At 40.1% G+C, this 23,727-nt stretch overlaps 1 protein-coding gene across 1 annotated transcript in view; it reads right to left on the reverse strand.

The window, feature by feature from the left end:
• Positions 1-8,859, reverse strand: part of LOC121378190 (beta-1,3-galactosyltransferase 1-like) — a 20,415-nt gene extending 11,556 nt beyond the window's left edge. Inside the window, exon 1 of the mRNA XM_041506261.1 lies at positions 8,780-8,859. The gene's annotated coding sequence lies outside the window, so the exon portion shown is untranslated. The remainder of the gene's footprint in view (positions 1-8,779) is intronic.
• Positions 8,860-23,727: the final 14,868 nt, after the last annotated feature.

The following is a 23,727-nucleotide window of genomic DNA, read 5'->3' on the forward strand; positions in this document are numbered from 1 at the left end:
TGAAATGTAGGTGTAGAATAAAAGATATAGTTCTAATAATAGTTTTAAAACTCATTGTGACTATCCAAAAAGCTACCCTGAAGCGAAATAACAAATTAAATGCAATTCTCTTAAAACCTGGACTATTGCAATGTAATGTCAGGATTAAATATCTGACAACAATAATTTGTAGATACAGAGATATGAACAAATATAAAAAGGCATGGCAGCCATATTGAAATCCAAAATGGTCACTTTAAACCCGAATAACAGAAAATAAATACAATTTTATGAAAATGTGAGCCTCGAAATGTAGGTTTAGCATTAAACATTTAGTTTCTATACGGATATCATTGTATGAACAATTATCAAAAATTACGGTGGCAATATTGAAATTCAAAATGGATATCCTAGACCCAAATAATTTTTTTTTTAAACATTGGCCACAACCTTTTTTGACAAGTGTTGATATTCAGGTTTTAACCATTGTTGTTAAGACAGAACCTCAAACTTCTTAAAAACGTAATTTGTCTTACATTTACCTATATACTCTAAATATTTGTTTCATCTAATGTATTAGCGGTAAAAATTATCAGGTGTCTCAAACGCCAATATTAAATACATTTTCCTAAGTAAGCAAAGTAACATGACACACACTAAAATGAAAAGTATAAAAAGGAAGGAAGGAACTGTTTTATTTAACGACGCACTGAACGCATTTCATTTACGGTTATATGGCGTCTTTCGTGGTGTATACTGCCAAATCAAATCCCATAGACGACAATAGTAACATGTGGCTAAAACTCATACCTGCAGCGTATCAATCGACATAAACGCCACGGATATAAATATTACAACCCCTCACCCTTAAAGTGAATCAGAAAAAATTGTGGGTCAGGCTTCTAATTTCTGAGTTAACGGGTAGCGTCTATGACTACCCTTGTTCCGCGCAAATTTGAGTACTTTTTTTTACAGGTACCCTATACATGTTTCCAGCACAAGGCTACTTGACACAGTGGTACCAGATGAAATAAAACACACTCACATTTATCACCAATCACAGGACTTGTGGTTTTCACTTCTCTATCAAACGTTCGGTGTACCTCGAACTTTGACCCAGCCGGAAGTTATTTGGTTTAGTACTACCTTCATATGGTTAAGGACCACAGATATATTGAGAGAGGAAACCCGCTGTCGCCACTTCATGGGCTACTCTTTTCAATTAGCAGCAAGGGATCTTTTATATGCACCATCCCACAGACAGGATAGCACATATCACAACCTTTGATATATCAATCGCGGTGCACTGGCTGGAACGAGAAATAGCCCAATTGGCCCACCGACGGGGATCGATCCTAGACCAACCGCGCATTAAGCGAGCGCGTTGCCACTGGGCTACGAAGCATAAAAAGAACAATTAACCGAGAACCACAATAAATCAAATGAACGACTGGTCTGAAAGACGGTGCAAGAACAAAAGTGTGGCACGCACCAACATCTTACTGATACGCTATTTAACACATTGTAATTTGACATTTGTTTTGCCTCAAGTGTGTTAACCTGGACTGTCTGGTCGCCCAAATAGACAGTTTGGACACTGCTGCAAGCCAATAGGCGTGCATGTTGCCATCTTCCCAGGCGTTTGCCACAACATACGTGATCGCCGTCTCTGGGTGTTGGTATTGTTTCAGCGCTACTTCCTTATTTAGAGTACAGTTTTGCTTTATGTCAATGTACTGTAAGGAGTTAAAGAACTGAGGCAAGACACCGAATATGTAGACGTCATCGATGGGGATAAACGGAGCCCTGAAGGATGCTTCGTACATCTTCGGTATGACGTCACTTGTGAAAATCGCAGCATATCCAGTGCAGAAACCTGGAAAGTGTTTCTGACCAGGAAAAATATCTTTTGGCACGAACCATTTACTTGTTTTATTTCTAATAATCACGTTTGTTCCTTTTTGCTTAAAATGACACGCAACTGTGGTATTTGTGGATGATAACATTGGAAGAATATCTTCAACTACTTTGAACACATTGACAAAGATATCATCATCGGCTTTGATGACGTATTTTGCATGTATACAGTAATCATTGATCCATTTTAAACACGTCAGAGCTTTCATCGACAGATTTTTGACACTGTCTATAAAATCTCCTTGGACTATATCACCGTATGCCGCCGCCTCGATTCGAATCTTTTTCTGATCACTTGCAGAGTTTGGCTTTCCCAAAAAGAAGACGGTCTTGACTGTCAAATTGTGAAACGTATTTACACTGGCCCATGTTTCTCGCAGAAGTCTTCGCTTATGAAAATTGTTACAAGCACTTAAAAAATATATTAGCAAGTCCACCGATTTTCCTCTACAAACATATTCACTGGAAATCAGCAATTTGCGTAAATGCGAATGACTCTCATTGGACTTATAGCCCTCAACTATTACTCTGTTGTCAAACAGTCGTCTAAGTGTCTTATCTTTCTGTACAGGAGTAACTGCTGTGGTACTGTTCGTCAATTTCGATGTTTTATCAGTTACAAAACGATATCCCTTTTTGAGATCAAATAAGTGCACTCGCTTCGGTAACTGCCAGTTAGCAACCGGTGTTTGACTCAGAAGAATAACGCCCAAGATGCAAATGAACGTAAGAGCTATGCTAACACTTCTGAATCTTCTGCTGGGTACGAGTAGGCGTGTGTATGTTTTAATCCTTTCTCCACACATTGATCCAGACGGAAGACCTAATTTTGAACGTGCCATCCTGTTGAGTTTATTCGAGATATCAATGTCTGGGTTTGATCACTTACTGACCTATTATGTCCAGTTCAGTACATGTGTAGTTTCTGCGAGATATCGACGCCTGGATTTGATCACTTACTGACCCATTACTTCCAGTTCAGTACTTGTGTGGTTTATTCGAGATATCGATGCCTGGGTTTGATCACTTATTGACCCTTTACTTTCAGTTCAGCAACAGTTACCAGTATGTTCATTCTTATTATCTCAGAACGCTTGGTGTTTTCACAAATACGCATTCGACTCTGCATTGTGCGGATATACGGTCCCCATCATGTTGTGTCGTTCAGATTGCATTCCTGATGTGCTTTACAACCTTACGACCTGGAGGTGTGCCTTAATTTAGCAATCATTGTGACGTTTTTCAGAACAAATAATTATAAAAATCCCCAAGAGTGACTAGATGGCTAGATAAGGTAACTAGTTTTGATGCTCTGGGTTTACACAATATATATATATATATATATATATATATATATATATATATATATATATATATATATATATATATATATTTCTGTATATATAGTGTTATTCGTAAATAAGAATTAAGATGACACGAGGAAAGAGATTGCCTAGATGTGTCAGAAGCCTTGAATGTGGTCAAAGTGGTTTTCAAAGACTGACGCCAAGGAGTAGTTTATTTTCCTGTGGTTATCTTCATGGTCCAGTAACCCTTCAGTTCGAATTGTCCAGTACAATGCAAGCATTTCATGCTATACACAACTAGCAGTCCAGTAGTAATGAAAGAGTCATCTTCGTCCAGTGTTTAACATCTTGTTTCGAGGATCCGGACCCTGGAGTGAAAAAAACGGCCATATTTCAGTCCAACGTTGATAAGCAAGGACAAGGATAAAAGATAAAGACAATACGTGTGTCATTGTATTGTGTTATGCTACGTTACACTGTGCTGTGCTGTACTGTGTTGTACTGTGCTCTGCTCTGCTCTGCTCTGCTATATGCTATGCTATGTTATGCTACACTATGCATCGTAATACATTGCTATGCTATGCTATGCATCGATATACTAGGCTATCCAATGCTATTCTACGCTATGCCATGTATTGCTACGCTATGCTATGCTGTGCTATGCTGTTACACTATGTTGTTATGCTATGCAATGATATATACTATAGTGGTAGCATTTTAATGCAATGCCGTGCTGTGCTGTGATATGTTATGCTGTGATATAATATGGAATTCTACGCTGTTTTGTGCTGTGCTATGCTATGCTATGCTATGCTAAGCAATTCTACGTTATGTTGTGCTGTGCTATCATATGCTATGCTACAATATGCTATGCTATGCAATTATACGCTGTTTTGTGCTATGCTGTGCTGTGCCGTGCCATGCCATGCCATGCCATGCCTATGCTATGCTATGCTATGCTATACGCTGCTATGGGGCGGAACGTAGTCGTATGGTAAAGCACTCGCCTGATGCACGGTCGGTCTAGGATCGATCCCCTTCGATGGATCCATTGGGCTCGATATCGTCCCAGCCAGTGCACCACAACTGGTGTATTAAAGGCCGTGGTATGTGCTATCCTGCCTGTGGGATGGTGCATTTAAAGATCCCTTGCTACTAATGAATGGGTGTGTGGGTGCGTGTGGGTGTATATATATATGCGTGTGGGTGGACATGGGTGAGCGTTTGTGTGTGGGTGTAGGTGTGTTGTTTATGTTATTGTTGTTGTTGTTGTTCTTGTTTTGTCACGTCAAAGATCCTTCTGATAGGCTACATTCTTTGAGATAGACATCTTGTTGCTCGAGGTAGCTTTTAAAGTGTTTGCTACTAAATGCGTGACTAATTTCTCAACGTTTATGCCGAAATCAGCCAGTCAAAAAGTTCAGCCAGAAAACATTTCGCTTACGTTCGCGAACTATTTGATTGGTTCCCTAAGTAGTAATTCGGTTTACTGTGTAGCGTAAAAGTCAGTCTAGCTATGTTAGCGACAAGCGGTTGACTGGAGTTAATTACGCCACGTCAATCGTCAAAAAACAGGGTAACATACGGTCCGACCCCAAACTGAGATGAAATCCGATAAGCCTATGGCTGGTTTCCATGACACCACCAGTATCGCGATGGTCCGTGTTTTATGCTATAATGACGACGTGTTCGTTGTCAAACTGAAGAGTGGGCCTGTCATATTCTCAATGAAAAAAAGGCCAACAGGGGATCGCGATATCCATTTCAGAAACTGATCTGATATCGCAAGTCTCGTCCGCCATATTCAGATACACTGGCCTCGGCGGCGTCGTGGTTAGGCCATCGGTCTACAGGCTGGTAGGTACTGGGTTCTGATCCCAGTCGAGGCATGGGATTTTTAATCCAGATACCGACTCCAAACCCTGAATGAGTGCTCCGCAAGGCTCAATGGGTAGGTGTAAACCACTTGCACCGACCAGTGATCCATAACTGGTTCAACAAAGACCATGGTTTGTGCTATCCTGCCTGTGGAAAGCGCAAATAAAAGATCCCTTGCTGCCTGTCGTAAAAGAGTAGCCTATGTGGCGACAGCGGGTTTCCTCTAAAAACAGTGTCAAAATGACCATATGTTTGACGTCCAATAGCCGATGATAAGATAAAAAAAATCAATGTGCTCTAGTGGCGTCGTTAAATAAAACAAACTTTACTCTTTTTTTTCAGATACAGGGGTAAAATAAAAATAACCATTTGCCCCAAGAAATGGCAACACGCTAAAAAAAACCCACACCATACAAATGAACAAAAACACCCCCAAAAATCCTCAAAAACACCACAAAATATCACACAAAAACAACATGAAAAGACCACAAACAAAAACGGTTTCTGTTGGGAAATGGCAGGTATGTTGCAGGGATATCCACAAGAGACAAGCACATATCGCCACTTCATGGGCTACTCTTTTCGATTAGCAGCAAGGGATCTTTTATATGCATCATCCCACAGAGAGGATAGAACATACGACAGTCGTGGTGCCTTGGCTGGAACGATAAATATCCCAATGGGCCCACCGACGGGGATCGATCCTAGACCGACCACACATCAAGCAAGTACGTTACCACTGGACTACGTCCAGCACCCTTAAACCCAATAAAGAAAATAACAAAGAAAACAACAACAAAAATTAAACAAAGAAAACAACACAAACAACAATAAAAAATTTAAAAACAAAATATCAAAGAAAATTACAACAAAAAATCTAACACTACAAAAGTAAAAGTAGTTTGCTTGATTTAACGACGCCACTAGAGCACATTGATTTTTTATCTTATCATCGGTTATTGGACGTCAAACATATGGTCATTCTGACACTGTTTTATTTAACGACGCACTCAACACATTTTATTTACGGTTCTATGGCGTCAGACAGTTAAGGACCACACAGATTTTGAGAGGAAACCCGCTGTCGACACTACATGGGCTACTCTTTCCGATTAGCAGCAAGGGATCTTTTATTTGCGCTTCCCACAGGCAGGATAGCACAAACCATGGCCTTTGTTGAACCAGTTATGGATCACTGGTCGGTGCAAGTGGTTTACACCTACCCATTGAGCCTTCCGGAGCAGTCACTCAGGGTTTGGAGTCGGTATCTGGATAAAAAATCCCATGCCTCGACTGGGATCTGAACCCAGTACCTACCAGCCTGTAGACCGATGGCCTACCACGACGCCACCGAGGCCGGTCATATATGTCAAGATTGTTAGTCATATCTCTATAGCATAAATATGAACATAAATAATAAATAAATGCAAATTTTTAAAATCAATAACAGAAAATCAAGCAAAATGAAATAAGTTTTCAAGAGGAAAAGTTACTATTTATAATATTAATAAATTCACACAATTGTTTAAGAGTACTGACACGTTTACAGTTGAAGAGTTCTTTCATTTTAATCACATTAGGTCCCACAAAATAATGTTTGTTTAGTAGTCTCATTCGCGCTTCTTTGAGTTTATTACATATAAACAGATAATGAAACTCATCTCCGATATCATCTATATTACAAAATGTACATATCCTTTGTTCTCCCGGTACACTTGACAATCTACCTTTCTCAATTGATAAGAAATGACTAGATAGACGAAATCGGAGAAAAGTAATATAAAGTTTTTTTATTTAAGATGTTAAAATAATTTTCAAATTCTATTTTCTCTTTTAAGAGTATATATGTGGAACACGTTCCTGATTCGGTAATGCCGCTATGCCAGTTTTGAGTAAACTGGTCTTCTAGTCATAATTTTACAGTTCTTTTTAAAAGTGACATACACATAAAACACTGCGCATCCCATATATTGTTATAAACCAGTTTGTAAAGTATGTCCATTTATATTCTGTGTCATTAGTTTATAGATCAACAGGGATAATTTCACAAACCCCATTCTACAGTATATAATCAGGTACATGGGGGTTTCTTCCAACTTCACCATATAACATAAAACCAGGGGTATTTTTTACTAGCTGGAGCTAAATATTTTTTAAATCATGTACATGTGTGTTATTAACTTATTAGTATGTATTATCAAATATAACGAATGGTGTTCTCACTAACGGGTTTGTAAGAAACGAATTTATTTGTTAAAAATTATTTAGACAACTGGATCTCTTTATTATATACATATTTACATAAATATATATATATTTTTTTTTAATTGTGTTGTTGGTTTTTTTTGGGTTTTTTTTTTTTTTTTTTTTTTGGGGGGGGGTGGTGGTAGTTGTTGTAGTTGATGTTTTTGCTGCTGTTGCTGTTGTTTTGTTTGTTATGGTTTTCTGGATTTGTTGTGTGTGTGTTTTCTTCTCTTTTTTCTTCTTTTTTTGTTCTTTGTTGGGTTGTTGTTGTTTGTTGTTTGTTGTTGTTTTGGGGGAGGTGCGGGAGGGGTGTTGTTGTTCAATGGGACGCTCTGGCTACGCAGGTTGTCAAGTAAGGTTGGTTACTGAAGTCTATCAGAAAGTACAATCTGCGATTATTTTATGTTCCACAATACGAAATGCTTACGGTTGTCAGTTTATTTGTTGATAGATAACTCTATCACTTAAACAGCCATATATTACATATTCATTGTGTTTTGGGGACGTACTCGGTTTCAAATTAAATCATTTATTGCGCACGCTATGTTCAAGGTCAACAGAAACAGGAGAGTTAAAATAATAATAATACCTGTGTAACTATATTTTTTTGACTGGTAAAACTTTAACATTTGTCAGTAATTTTGTAAAATACGGATTTTACCAAATATTTATTTAGGTAACTGATATATTACGTAGACCTCGCTGTTTTTAGGGGAGCTTTTGCTCTTGCTTCTATCAATCCCCTGAGACTAAATTTCTTTTATTGTTGTTGTTGGTGGTGGTGGTGGGATGTTTGGGGTTTTTTTCGGGGGTGAAGGCTGTTGTTGGTTTGTTTTTGTTTTTTTGGGGGGTGGGGGGTAGGTGAGGTGCTTGGAATTCAAAATAAATATTTTTATAGAGGCCTAATGACTGCTATATGAACTACATTGACATTAACAATGAATTACCACCGTACAAAATAAAATACTGTTATACAAACATCTTGTGAATCAGTCCAGGCAGAAGTTGTGGGGTTTTTTGGACGGGAAATATGACAATCAGTCCTATCGGTCGCTGACACTGACAATTAATAACCACTGTATATAGTCCCATTCTACCGTAAACCTATGTCGAACAATATAAAAAAGAAAACTGTTTTAAAATCGAATCCTGCGAAAAATTACCAGTTTAGTGCCACCCCCCCCCCACAGTGGGGCCACACACACACACACAACCACACCCCCACCCCCCCACACCCCACACCCCCACCCCCAAACCCCATCCACCAGATTTTCAGATCTGCTGTCGCACCTTCTCAATAATATCATAATGTTGGATCTGTCAATGGAATTCAAATGACTTTCTGTTTGGTTGGAAACCTATACAAACCCGTTAACCTGTGTATGAATATTATAAATATTATAAATACTGAAATATTGTACGGCCCTTTGACAAAATAAAACAGCTGTACTCACCTTTCATGTGACGTTTTGCCTCACGTATCAGACTTTGCGAAATGCGTAAGCTCTAGTTCTTGTTTTCTCCGCGATCAAACGATTGCGTCTGCGCAGATAATGCTGTAGGCTTTCTCTCACTAAGAGAGCGAGACGTAGCCCAGTGGTAAAGCGCTCGCTTGATGCGCGGTCGGTCTAGGATCGATCCCCGTCGGTGGACCCATTGGGCTATTTCTCGTTCCAGCCACTAAACCACGACTGGCATATCAAAGGTCGTGTTATGTGCTATCCTGTCTGTGGGATGGTGTATATAAAAGATCTAGTGGTGTCGTTAAACAAAAACAAACACACTTTAACTTCTCTCACAAAGTGCTCGCTTGGAGTGCTTGCGTCGCAGGATCGAACCACCTCTATGGATCCAGTCAAACTGATTGAGCTTTTTGTCGTTCCAACCAGTGCACCACAACTGGTTAAAGGCCGTGGTATGTGCTTTCCTGTATGTGAGAGAGGGCATATAAAATATCCCTTACTGTATTAGCGGGTTTCCTCTGATGACTGCGTGTCAGAATTACCAAATGTTTGACATCCAATAGCCGATGATTAATCAATCATTGTGTTCTAGTGGTGTAGTTAAACAAAACACATTTTTATCTTTTTCTCGGACACCAGACGACATTGAAATATCTAGACATTCGGGATTGCAAAAGAATGTTGTTATTGTTGTTGTTGTTTACAAATCACATGAGTAGAGGGTCAGATAATGTCGCACTATCGATTCCGTTTACAGGTCCTGTTGGGATATTTCCCGTTCCAACCAGTGCCTCAGGACAGCTAATCCAAATCTCACGATATGCATGTACTGTACTGTTTGAAAAAAACCCTCATCATTTGAAACGTATTTTGTTGCAGTTGATGCTATTCATATAGGTTCCATTATACCAAATCAAACTGTATTGACGATCATGTTAATATTCCTTAAAGTGACAGACGCTAGTTTTTAAATACTACGGTATATCAGAACCGTCTTTTATGTAACTGAAATCAGATATTGCTCACATTATTTTGTTTATATTATCACTTTTTCCGAACTATTTCTTTTCATCCTGGTGTTTCTAATACCACAATGCATTTCTTTTTTAAATGCACGTACCGTACCTCTGACAAATAATGGTTATGGAGACGAGCTCCAGTCTATTTTTACGGATAGTGCTCCACAACTGATGTAACAAAGGCCGTGGTATGTACTATCCTGTCTGTGGGATGGTACATATAAAAGATCCCTTGCTGCTAATCGAAAAGAGTAGCCCATGAAGTGGCAACAGCGGGTTTCCTCTCATAATATATGTGTGGTCCTTAACCATATGTCTGACGCCATATAACCGTAAATAAAATGTGTTGAGTGCGTCGTTAAATAAAACATTTCCTTAGTGTGTAACAGGTTTGTTGATTAAACAATCAGATGTCAAACATATGGTAATTCTGACATATAGTCTTAGAGACGAAACCAGCTACATGTTTCCATTAGTGATAAGGGATCGTTTATATGCACCATCTCACAGACAGAATAGCACAAACACGGCCTTTGTTATACCAGTCGTGGTGCACTGTGCACCTAACATTTTTATTAATATCAGCAGGCCCATGGATTTTTTTAATGTACCTTTGCCTGCCTGGAGAAAACATACCCTGAAAAGGACAACCCCTATGGTCCAGCTCTTTCTCCAAGGATATTGGTTTAAACAAACATACCCACTAAAACTGGCCGGAGTACACCCATTTTACACAAACAACACTACTTTTGCATGGGCCGGAATTACCACAAACAAGGCTTCAATGTCAAGAAGTTACACATGTTTACAAACTGCATGTTCTCCCCTGTCAACTTCAGTCAAATAGTTGCCAAAAGCCGTGGTGTGTGCTTTCCCGTCTGTGGGAAAGTGTCCAATCAGTGCACCACAACTGGTCAAAGGCTGTGGTGTGTGCTGTCCTGTCTGTGGGAAAGTGCCCAATCAGTGCACCACAACTAGACAAAGGTTGTGGTGTGTGCTGTCCTGTCTGTGGGAAAGTGCCCAATAAGTGCACCACAACTAGACAAAGGCTGTGGTATGTGCTGTCCTGTCTGTGGGAAAGTGCATATAAAAGATCCCTTGCTGCATTAGGAAAAATGTAGCGGGTTTCCTCTGACGACTACGTGTCAGAATTACTAAATATTTGACATCCCATAGCCGATGATTAATTAATCAATGTGCTCTAGTGGTATCGTTAAACAAAAAACAAACTGATCTGTTGATAAAACCAAATCAGAAGTCCATAAATATTAGTACTATCACGTTTGTTGATGTGTTGCTGTATCTAGTTTTTTCTGATAGATTATCTCCCTTTGTCCAGTTTGTATAGTATGGCCGCTTTCATGATTATCCGTTTTTCTCATCCGCAGCCGCTTCCGCATACGTTATCCGTCGTCCTACAAATTCGATTGCATTGCAGACGGGTGTAAATGTGCAGATTCAAGAGCGGACAGACCTGTTCGCACCAACTGATTTCAATATAATCGAATTTGGCAAAAAACGGGCACGATGCGGAAGCGAGAGTCGATATAAAAGAAATCCACCAAAATCCACACAACAAAAAAAAAACCCCGGATAAATTTGATAGCGACCTTACAGTATATAAAATGCAAAGAGGTTTCAAGCCATATTTCTTCAAATCTGACTTATTGTATCTGCAATAGTAATCACAGAAATAGTGTACTAGTGTACTTATCCAACAAAAAATTTTAACAGTCTTTTTTGGTTGTTGCTGTTTAACGACACCACTAGAGAAAATTGTTATCCAACAAAAATCTCATTTGTATGTAACAAGGTATCTAAAGTGTTACTTTGAGATAACTAAAGATATAAGTTATTTTGTTTTGTAGAGCTTATCGTTATATTGATACATGCAGGTAAGAACTACTGTAGACAATTAAAGGGACAGACCCTAGTTTCAGCGCGTAAAAATTAACACTAAGTTTAGTTAATCTAAAACCTGTAAGACATTTGGATAACGTTACATTTAAGTGAAACATGTGTCTGTGACTTTGAAATTGTGAAATGCCGTCTAAAAATAGACTAAAACTCGACTCAATATCAGTTACTTCTCAAACCTACGTGCGTTTTTAAAAATATGAGAAATGCATTTTGTGATATTAAAAACACCAGGATGGCCAAAAACGCTTCGAATGTACGGAACTGGATAATCTAAATCATAAAATCTAAGTAAAGTATGATTTCAGTTATCAAAAACAGCTATAATAGTAAAAAATATGTCTTAGTGTTTAAAAACTAGGGTATGCCCCTTTAATTAGAACCTGTGATGTATTAACGTGAAGAGAATTAGCATCATTTACCTTGAACCAAAGGTGATATTCTGTCTACATTACTGTGATATCGGCAATTGTCCAACTTGGACATTATGATCCTTTACGTCCAACTCTTTCATCGTCATCGACTTTGTTTAGCTGTTCTCCTGGCTTCATTACTTTGTTTTCCCATTTTGGTACATAATCCAGGTGAGTGTGCAGGGGGGTGGGGGTCTACGGGGCGAACCCACCATTCGACCCCTGCTCAAGCAAATTTTCTTCTTTTTTTTCACTATATTTTATGGGGGAGCATGACTCGACTCCCCTATAAACTTCAGTTGCCACAGTCTAAAGTCTCCCTGCTAAAATTCCTGCACACGCGAATTTATCCTGGTTTCATTGTGGCAGAATGTTCCCTTTTTTAAGTCCAATTTTCATTTTTTTTTTTTTTTTTTTTTTTTAACGTGTTATATTCTGTTGCTGTATGGTTTGGAAACTGAGTGTATTTTCAGTCAAACAGTAGTAAAATGACTTTCGTACAAACCCGTTGGTGAGAACATCATGCCTTATTTGGGTTGTTTACACACGTACGTGTGTTAACGATTTCAAGACATACGACTGGCTGCTCCTAGATGATGACCAGGTCACCAGTACCATACACCCAATGAAAAACTACACACGATGGAAATTGATTACACTGTGATGTATTGTTAACCCGACAATCATGTGTCTGTGACGCGTAAGTTAGCTACAAGTGCAATGATTGTAAATAAGTTTGAGCAAACATTCGTCATGCGCATAACTCATTTCCTAGTGACATAATAACACTTCGAATTATCAGGTAGGGGTTATCAGGTCAACAGGAAGCATGATTGCATGATACAAAAAATGGTATCCGACGGCCACGCATGTATTATTCTCTATGTACATTCCAACAGGCATGTGTTTAATCAAGTTTAATCAGCTGATAATTGATACCGAGCGGTCGACACCGATCTGTGTGTTAATTGTTTGGCAGTTTGACTCACCATAACAATAATCTCTCCCACAGAGATGAGACAAACGTTGTCACTGCTTGGTCTCGTACGAGTTTGAAACTTTAAAATGATCTATGATATTGGATATAATTCGCTGATAAGATGTTGATTAATGTGATCTGCCTGTAGCAGAGCCCAATTTCACAAAACACCGTATGCCTAATTTTGCACGTAAACGTAAATCTACGACTAAATCGCGGTTCTTATTACTATTATAGTACAACCTATATAGTTAAAAGTTCAACTATTTTATTTTCTTTTGTCCTTAAAATGCTCCATCTTCTGTAATGATGTAATATTCTGCGCGAAATAGATGTCAAACACTTGCAAATGTATACCCGATGTAACAGCCCAAAATATACCCCCCGCCAAATTGAATCCGGGGTCCAAGGGACATTCGTGAGTTTGCTGCAATTTTGAAGATGTTATCGACTAACAGAGACTTTTTAACGATTATAATTACATATCAAATATATTTTTCTGCATAATTTATTAGTGGCTGTATATTAAACGTGTTTCTGATCGTTCTAATATTTGTACTAGGTTAAATTTCATTTTATTTCCTAAAATATATTTTTTCGTACGTACGAAATTATTTGAAGACAAAATCCAATTTGGGCTTCTTACAAATATTAAGACGACTAGAAACACATTGAATATACAGACATTGATATTCTAAACAAAAAATATGTTTAATATGTAAATTTAATCGTAGAAATATTTTATTAGTCGGAAACATCTTACAATGTAGCAAACTCAGGAATGTCCCTTTAAAGTGGGCTAGCCTGTTTTATACCCCTAACCCTCATTTTTTATTACTAACCTGTATACAAAATAAATAAATAATCTGGACTAGAGAGGTGTATTCTGGCCTAGCCTGTTTTATACCCCGGGGTATATTCTGGGCTAGTGTGGGCATAGATAGCCAATAATTCGATTGGGAATTTTATTGGTTCCCTGCGGAAAACTGCGGGTTAATCATTGTTATTATTGTTGTCCTTGTTGTTGTTTGTTTGTTTGTTTGTTTTGTTTTGTTTTTGTGGGGTTGGGTTTTTGTTTTTGGGTTTGTTTTTTTTTTTTTTTTTTGTGTTTCTTTTAAACATGTCGCATTTTCATTCATAAAGTTAATGCAAGCAGTAGTCTCAAATTTGTTTTATTATTGATGATTTGTTTGTTTTTAATCTGGTTATTTATTACCAAAGAACAAAACAAAAATAAAGAAAACCCCAAAAGGCAGAGGGTGCTGTCAAGAGGGTTAGATAATTTTGGAGGGCGTAGTGTTTATCGCGTTACATGGAGTGTGTGGACAATAGGTAGATGTAATTGTTTAACGGCCTCGGTGGCGTCGTGGTAGGCCATCGGTCTACAGGCTGGTAGGTACTGGGTTCGGATCCCAGTCGAGGCATGGGATTTTTAATCCAGATACCGACTCCAAACCCTGAGTGAGTGCTCCGCAAGGCTCAATGGGTAGGTGTAAACCACTTGCACCACAACATACAGTGATCCATAACTGGTTCAACAAAGGCCATGGTTTGTGCTATCCTGCCTGTGGGAAGCGCAAATAAAAGATCCCTTGCTGCTAATCGGAAAGAGTAGCCCATGAAGTGGCGACAGCGGGTTTCCTCTCAAAATCTGTGTGGTCCGTAACCATATGTCTGACGCCATATAACCGTAAATAAAATGTGTTGAGTGCGTCGTTAAATAAAACATTTCTTTCTTCTTTCTTTTTGTTTAACGACCGATTACCATTTCTGTGCTGTAGTGCTTCCCGTTGAACATGATACACCTGGCTACTGGTGTTTATAACTGCTTCCCGTTGAACATGATACACCTGGCTACTGGTGTTTATAACTGCTTCCCGTTGAACATGATACACCTGGCTACTGGTGTTTATAACTGCTTCCCGTTGAACATGATACACCTGGCTACTGGTGTTTATAACTGCTTCCCGTTGAACATGATACACCTGGCTACTGGTGTTTATAACTGCTTCCCGTTGAACATGATACACCTGGCTACTGGTGTTTATAACTGATATGGCTGTTTTAGACGTCAGGGCCCCGTTCCACGAAGCGATCTTAGCCCTAAGATTACCTTAAGCGCATAGCTACCCTATGTACTTAAGTTGATCTTGGGGCAAAAATCGCTTCGTGGAACGGGGCCCTGGTCAGTATATATAACACATAAGCTAGGTTTAGTAGCACATGTATCCCCAAGCGTAAACCAAATTTGTTTTAGCCGCAGTCAAAAATAATTTGTGGCTTCTCAACGTGTTTATTTGTATGCGGTATGCTTTGTGGAGTATCGTTTTGCAAACACGACACCCTTCGCTTGTGAGATGACTTTTATCGAGAAAGGGGTAGAAGGAATTTTCCATGGAATGTTTTTATTGCACTGATTTCCGCTTGAAAGCAACCAACATAACGCATGTGGTACAAGGTGACATAACACAAATATTGGATGAACCGGATACGTATATAATAGCAGCGAACACTCAAGCCCAAAGAATGCAATCTGTTCGAAGGATCGGTCTTATACAAAATATAACTTTTTTATGTTTAGTTTTCTCTTGACGTTGTCAACATTTAGTTAACGAAACGTTGAGATTTTAAACTTGTGGTTTGAAACAGACACTTTACTTTTATTAATATATAACTTTGACCTGAACATTCTCAATTGTTTAATCGTGAGGGTCTATCGTACTACCACCCACCCACCCACCCCCGCACATCCGTCACCTTATGAGCCTATGGTCCTTTGCGACGGACATAATAAAAAAAAATCGAGTTCTGTAGCTGTGTTGGAATAAATAAAAGTCTAACAAATCTAATGAAAACGACATATAACTATAATCTCTCTCTCTCTCTCTCTCTCTCTCTCTCTCTCTCTCTCTCTCTCTCTCTCTCTCTCTCCATATATACATATAGACAGACAGACAGACAGACATACGTGTGTGTGTGTGTATTAGACCTTTGTGAGGTTAATTGCCCCCCCCTTCTCAATATATATATATATATATATATATATATATATATATATATATATATATATAATATATAGATAGACACATACAGACATACATATAGACAGACACACGTGTGTGTGTGTGGTGTGTGTATGGTGTGTATGTCCCCCTCTCTCTCTCTCTCTCTCTCTCTCTATCTATCTATATACATACATACATAGAAAGACATACATACGTGTGTGTGTATTAGACCTTCGTGAGGTCAATTCCCCCACCTCTCTCTCTCTCTCTCTCTCTCTCTCTCTCTCTCTCTCTCTCTCTCTCTCTCTCTCTACATATATACATACATACGGACATACGTGCGTGTGTGTGTATTAGACCTTTGTGAGGTCAATTCCCCTCCCCCCCTCTCTCTCTCTCTCTCTCTCTCTCTCTCTCTCTCTCTCTCTCTCTCTCTCTCTATCTATATATATACATACAGACAGACAGACAGACATACGTGTGTGTATGTATTAGACCTTTGTGAGGTCAATCCCCCCCCCTCTCTCTCTCTCTCTCTCTCTCTCTCTCTCTCTCTCTCCTCTCTCTCTCTCTAGCTATCTATCTATCTATATATACAGACATACAGACATACGTGTGTGTGTGTGTATTATACCTTTGTGAGGTCAATTCCCCTCTCTCTCTCTCTCTCTCTCTCTCTCTCTCTCTATATATATATATATATACTCTTCAAAAGAAGAAACGCAAAACCACATTGTCGTAACATTTGGAGAATTGATTTAATTATTGAATGGTGAGTCCGATAATTACCAAATGTTGCAGGATTGTTCACAATTCACTCTAGTCCATTGTGAGTAAAGTGATAGGACACACCACCAAGGTCAAGGTCATCTGGAGTCAATACCGGGTGTGGCCTCCGCGTGTGTTGACAACTGCCTGGCACGCCCTGCCCATTGAAGCAACCAGAGTACGGATGACGTCCCGGGGGATGGTGGCCCACTCGGCCTGCAAGGCTGCTGCCAGCTCGGGCAGGGTCTGGGGCTGTGGTTGTCGCTGTCGCAGGCGTCGGTCCAACTCGTCCCATAGATGCTCATTGGGTTCAAATCCGGTGATATCGATGGCCAAGGAAGGACATTAATGTTGTTGTTCTGTAGGAAAGCCGTTGTTGAGACGTGCTGTGTGAGGCCTGGCGTTTGTCATGTTTGGAACACTGCGTTGGCGTTGGCCATAACTGGAACGATGTGTGGCCGGAGGATCTGGTCAATGTAGCCCTGTGCATTCAGGTTGCCCTGCACGTGGACCAGGTCAGTTCTGCCAGTGTGTGAGATGGCTGCCCACACCATGACACTACCCCCGCCGAATCTGTCCACTTCCTGCACGCAGTTTGCCGCATAACGTTTCACACCACGGACGCCTATACACGCGACATCTTCCATCATGACGTCGGAGCAGAACTCGGGACTCGTCACTGACCCACCCTGTCTCCATCGCAGTTGAGGCCATTGTCGATGAATCTGGCACCACTGCAGTCGGAGTCGACGGTGTTGTGGTGTGAAGATGACACCTCGAACTGGACGTCTGGCACGAATTCCTACCTCACGTAGGCGGTTCCGTACGGTCTGGTCGGATATCCTGCGCAAACCTGGTATTGCTGCGGCTGTGGAGGTGGCAGTAGTCAATCGTTCCCGAAGGTGGCGTACCCGGATGTAGCGGTCCTGCCCGGGGGTAGTGACCCGTGGTCGACCGGATCTAGGGAGGTCACGTGTTGATCCATGTTGCTGGTTAACGGTCCCACAGTCTGGAGATGGTGCTTGGGGACACATGGAATGCCCTGGCAACGGCCGTTCTGAATTCGCCTGCGTCTAGTCGGCCGATGGCATTGTTTCTCTGCGGTTCACTGAGACGTGGAAATGTCCTGGATTGTCAACTGTCGGCCAGATACAGAGGCCAGGCAAGCGAACACCCTGCACTTTTATACTGTCGGTGTTCATGTTGCACGTGCAGACAACGCACGTGCAGTGGTGACATGGTTTGCACGTGGCTGCGTTTTTGCGAATTTTCCACATTTTGGAACTTTTATTGTACAGTAGCTGCGTTTTAAATTTAATTCGAATGTAACCGTGGGAATGTGTTTGGGACATGCAATGACCTTATATTCACAAAGCATGAACCGGTATGAAACATAAAATCGGAGTTATAACCCTTTGTACCCCCTTTTGCGTTTCTTTTTTTTTTGAAGAGTATATATATATATATATATATATATATATATATATATATATATATATATATATATATATAACATATAGACAGACAGACAGACAGACATACGTGTGTGTATGTATTAGACCTTTGTGAGGTCAATCCCCCTCTCTCTCTCTCTCTCTCTCTCTCTCTCTCTCTCTCTCTCTCTCTCTCTCTCTCTCTCTCTATCTATCTATATATATACATAGACATACAGACATACGTGTGTGTGTGTATTAGACCTTTGTGAGGTCAATTCCCCCTCCTCTCTCTCTCTCTCTCTCTCTCTCTCTCTCTCTCTCTCTCTCTCTCTCTCTCTCTCCTCTCTCTCCTCTCTATTCTCTCTATGTCCTCGTACGGTCAGCACCCCTCCTACCCATCTCTCTCTCTCTCTCACTCCTCCTCTCTCTCTCCCCTCTCCCCCTCCTTCTCTCTCTCTCTCTCTCTATTGATGTTCGTACGGTCAGCACCTACCCCATTGTTAATTCTTAATCCCTATCTACTAAAACGTGATGGCTCAAACACAAAGGTTATATTGCTTATAACAAATTCGTACAGTCTCAGCATTTTTAATTCTGTTCATAGCCTCGTCAATGTAAAAACAAATAATAAACAATCAACAAAGAGTCCACGTTTAAAGCAATTACTGAAGTACAAATAAGACAGTTTGATAGCGAAAATGTTTGTTTTTCTTTGACCCATAGCCCACAAGGTTGCTAGCCAGAACCATTTGTACTCCGCTAGGAAGCTGACTGGATAGGCATATTTAAGTTTCCATATTGCTGATCAAACTCACGGAGACTGAACAATTTCTGAAGTACATTAATATTACACACACACACACACACACACACACACACACACACACACACACACACACACACACACACACCATGCATGCCCGCACACACATATACATACATACACACACAGGCTCACCCCTCTGAGGTATTCCATTCCAGGTTACTTAGATTTTAAGTTCCTTTGTCAACCAACTGCACAACCCTGCCCGTGGCACCTTCATATTTTACTTGTCGGCTCAGATCACTCTCCTTTTCGTGCTTATATCCAATTAAGGTTCAAGCACGCTGTCCTGGGCACACACTTCAGCTATCTGGGCTGTCTGCCCAGGACAGTGGGTTAGTTGTTAGAGGCTAGTGAGAGAGAAGAGGGTGTAGTGGTCTTACACCTACCCATTGAGTCGTTGAAACTCGCTCTGGGTAGAAGCCGGTATCGGGCTGCGAACCCTGTACCTACCAGCTTCATGTCCGATGGCTTATCCATGACACCGCCGAGGCCGGTGAGATCATGTACGCCTTATGACTATCATTTCCTATCGATGTTCCAGACATTGTGTGTCTGACCACTTAGAAAGACGTTCAGTGGTCTCCTCTGGTACTGACGAGATGCATTGGAAAGCATCCACTGCACCAACTTGACTCCTTCGGCGTGTGACAGATGTCAGACGACGAAGGAGTCCAGTGGGTGCAGGAAGTCCATAGAGGCCTCATCCATGGACGAAATAATTACAGAATGAGTTAAAAATTTGTTTGTTTTGTTTAACGATACCACTAGAGCTCATTGATGTATTAATCATCGGCTGTTGGATGTCTAACATTTAGTTATTTTGACATGTTGAGAGAGGAAACCCGCTATATTTTTTTCCATTAGTAGCAAGGGATCTTTTATATGCACCATCCCACAGGCAGGATAGCACATACCACGGCATTTGATATAGCAGTCGTGGTACTCTGGTTGGAATGAGAAATATCCCAATGGGCCCACCGACGTGGATAAATCCCAAACAGACCGCGCATTAAACGAGCGCTTTACGTCCCGCCTCATATAACGGAATGAGATAAAATTTGAGCCTGGAGAGATCTGAAGCGTGCACTCTGCTGCATTATTTTCAAAACGTCATCATCCAGGGGCCTAATTCACTAAACTCTCGCAACTTTGCGATCTCGCAGAGCCTAAGAGACCTTTGTGAATTAGGCCCCTGGTATCGCAGTTTCCACTGACAAATACACAGATTGTGATTTTTGTTAGGACAGGAGTAGGCTATAGGATTTATCTCCTTCTTCATGGCAGGACTGAGCTGCGACAACACGGCATACCAGAGCTTTTCGGCGACGTCCTGTTTGTTGCCTGTGTTCACCGCCAAATATGTACAGTTTTTCTTTTCGGTGTAGCACTTGAGACCTAGATTTGAATTTAAGGTCATGTTCGAGCGAATGTCCTCATGCTTCACGTTCTCAACCTTGTTGGGGAGCAACCCGTACAGATACACGTCATCCACCCAGAAGAAAGGCGTTAGAAATGACGCTCTGTACATCGGTCGGATGATGTCACGCGATATCAGCACGAGGTAGCCGTTGCAGTAGTTGGTCGGGTAGTGGGAGTAACCGCGAAACAGGTGTTCGTCCACGTGCCACTTGCTTGCCCCTCTCACTATTGGACTCGTTCCTGTTTTACGGTAATGCCAAGAAATGGAACGGTTCTTCGATTTGAATTTGGGGTAAAACTTTTCCAGGAGAAAGAAAGAAGTGTTTTATTTAACGACGCACTCAACACATTTTATTTACGGTTATATGGCGTCAGACACTACAAACATTTTATAATAACAGTGATATGAGCGGTATATCAGTCCATCTATATAACAATTGTAAAATCAAAAATCCATATTTGTGTAAAGCATAATTCAGAAACGTATTATGATAAAATGACAACAGAAATTAATGCTTTTGGGGAATAATACAAGTGAATGTTGCTGATCTAAGACATTAACCTGGGGCCTAATTCACAAAGGTCTCTTAGGCTCTGCTAGACAACAAAGCATCCTCTTTGCAAGTATTTTAGCATTGCACTGCGAGATCACAAAGTTGCGAGAGTTTAGTGAAATAGGCCCCATATCGAGCCATTACGTAATCACTGCGATGCCCTATTTGTGTTTTGTGTTATCTTTTAGCAAACCTGCTATCTAATTATTGAACGCATAGAAAACTTTATTGCGTCTTTTCTCTGTTTTCTTTATTCTTTCTTTGTTTCTCTCTTTCAATAATATTTATTTCTGTTCATATTTAAATTGCACAAATATAATACTATCGTAACATGTATGTATTATGGAGAAGGCCTAGTAAGTTGTTCAACTTGTGCCTAATCCATTTGTTATTTTAAAAACCAATAAACTATGCTTCAATCAATCAACCGATTCATGTTGCTATCACTTTAAATTACTACTAATGTGTAGTTCTAATTTGTTTTGTTTTTGTTTTGTTTTTTGTTGGGGTGGGATTTTTGGGGGGGTTGGGGAGGGGGGGGGTTGTTGTTTTATAAGATATAGACAGAACACGCTTCAACATTACTGACTTCTATTGTAATGTATATTTACAAGTACCACGGTCAAGGCCCTTGCGACCTCACAAGAATGCGAGTATCATTTACCTACATTTGACGACACAAAACATCAACCTTTCAACTATTTAGAGATTGTCTGTTATTCCTTTTACGTTCATCGAGGAATGAATAAAAAAAAGTATCCACAAACTGTGTGAATCGGAGAAGCCGTTCTCACATAAGTTTGCGGATAATGTTTTTTGTTCATATCCTGATGAACGTAAAAGAAATAACGGACAATATTTATGGTTAAATTTTAAACATACTTTCTAATAATAACATTAAAAGTTCATATTTTATTTTGAATTATGTTTTTGGTTACAACAATAACGCTCAGTAAAACAAATTACCAATATAAAATGACGTTCCCTGACGACATAATTTTTACATTCATCGAGAATTGAAAAACTCCCGTTGCTACGGCTAGACCAATGGGATGACGTTATATTGTAATGAATGTAACGGAAATTTAATTATGTACGATATATAATGTTATACGTTCCCATACATGAAATCAGTTCTTATTTCCAATAAGTGTAACGTTTACCAACAAAACTGAAGTACCCAGTGTTTCAACTCACACATGTGGCACCGTTTATATAAAAGACCGGCCTCGGTGGTGTCGTGGTTAGGCCATCGATCTACAGGCTGGTAGGTACTGGGTTCGGATCTCAGTCGAGGCATGGGATTTTTAATCCAGATACCGACTCCAAACCCTGAGTGAGTGCACCGCAAGGCGCAATGGGTAGGTGTAAACCACTTGCACCGACCAGTGATCCATAACTGGTTCAACAAAGGCCATGTTTTGTGCTATCCTGCCTGTGGGAAGCGCCCATAAAAGATCCCTTACTGCCTGTCGTAAAAGAGTAACCTGTGGCGACAGCGGGTTTCCTCTAAAAAAAAACCAATCTCAGAATGACCATATGTTTGACGTCCAATAGCCGATGATAACATAAATAAACAATGTGCTCTAGTGGCGTTGTTAAATAAAACAAACTTTACTTTTACATAAAAATAAGTTCAGGAACCGACGGCAATTGCCGTCCTTGAATATAAAGTACCATAGGTCGGGAACATCGCCATTACTTGTGCCACTGCCACTGGATAAAAATTACTACAGTCGGTAAAGCTCCTCAACGACAGCAAAATGTATATACCTGGTGTATATTGTATGTCAGTATTTAACATTTGAACATGTGAAATATGTCTACAAGCAACAGAATAACCTTTTATTTGCTACAAAAATCGCTTTTAAAAACATTTCAGTTGATGGGCCGTTTCACCGACGGCACTTTTTTTAATTCCGAGCCCTGCACATGAAATTTAAAATATTAAATAAGGTTCTTATCAGGAATCCTGATGTTTATATAAAGCCCTCAGTTATATATATTTTTTTATTACATAATTGGTTTTAACCCCCAATGTACTACTGGCGTGGCTGTGGAAGGTGGGCGGGGCATGGGGAGGGTATTCCAACCCAAATAGCATTTCCTTTATTCACGCCGCATTTTATATTTGCATGTTGCCCCACAACACAACCCACCACCACCACCACCACCACCACCACCACCAATATAAAATCCTGACTACGCCGATCCAAAATGTACATGTATTGCAAAAAAAAAGTTGAAGTTTGTTTTGTTTAACGACACCACTAGAACATATTGATTTGTTAATCATCGTCTATTGCATGTCAAACATTTGGCAACTCGAACATACAGTCTCAGAGAGGAAACTCGCTACACTTCTTCATTAGTAGTGATGGATCTTTTATATGCACCATCCCACAAGCAGGACAGCACATAACACGACCTTTGATATACCAGTCGTGGTGCACTAAGAAATAACCAAATGAGCCCTGGCCCCAACAACGGGGATCGATCCTACACCGACAACGCACAAGGCGAGCGCTTTACCACTGCACTACATTCCGTTCAACTGTACGCCATCGACCAAATAAAAATATATTAATTTATAGGGAATAGAC

The sequence above is a fragment of the Gigantopelta aegis genome, chromosome 8 (genome assembly GCF_016097555.1).
Source record: "Gigantopelta aegis isolate Gae_Host chromosome 8, Gae_host_genome, whole genome shotgun sequence".
NCBI classification, from domain to species: Eukaryota; Metazoa; Mollusca; class Gastropoda; order Neomphalida; family Peltospiridae; genus Gigantopelta; species Gigantopelta aegis.